Genomic DNA, 875 nt, shown 5'->3' on the forward strand with positions numbered 1-875 from the left:
AAATCAGGTGCGGCTGTAGCTGAGAGTCGTTCACAACATACTTTGAGCATGAACTGATTGCCTGAGTCAACCCTGACTGTCTGTAAGCAAAATATCTCATGACCACCAAATGGATTTTAATAAAATTCAGAAAAAGTAATCATTCGATATACATCTACAACTGATTAACTTTTGGAGTCACGCCTATTCAACTGAACTTTCTTTAAACAGCACTTTCTAAACTTTGGAGTAACTCAGTGCTTCACAAATCAACTAAATTAAAGTTAAACAGAATTTTATGAAACCGTAAAATGGAGCCCAGAAAGCAAAACAATAAAAATAAGGTAAACACCGTCAAATAACATGAAAGCAATAATAAATAGAGTAAAAAAACAAACGCATTCCAGTTTTTCCCCCCACATTACTGTCCTTGACAAGGGAGCATGTCAGTCAGATGGGTGTTGGGGTGGGGTGGGGGGTGGGGGGTGTTAGCAGAGCACTACCACTACTATTCAAAACCACTATTCAAATCAATGCAGAAGAGTGCTTGGTACAACATTAAAGCAAGTGAAAAAGGCCGTCCATTCAGCCATCCTTCTGACGGACCGACTGACTTACAGACCGACTGACCGACCGGCTTAGTTACCGACCGACTTACTTGCCGACTGACTTACTGACCGACCGACTTACTGACCGACCGACTTACCGACCGACCGGCTTACTTACCGACTGACTGACTTACCGATCGACTTACTTACCGACTGACTTACTGACCGACCGACTTACCGACCAACCGACTGGCTTACTTACCGACCGACTTATTGACTGACCGATTTACCGACCGACCGGCTTACTTACCGACCGACCGGCTTACTTACCGACCGACCGGCTTACTT

Source organism: Nematolebias whitei, chromosome 1 (genome assembly GCF_014905685.2).
Source record: "Nematolebias whitei isolate Nwh7 chromosome 1, NemWhi1, whole genome shotgun sequence".
NCBI lineage: Eukaryota > Metazoa > Chordata > Actinopteri > Cyprinodontiformes > Rivulidae > Nematolebias > Nematolebias whitei.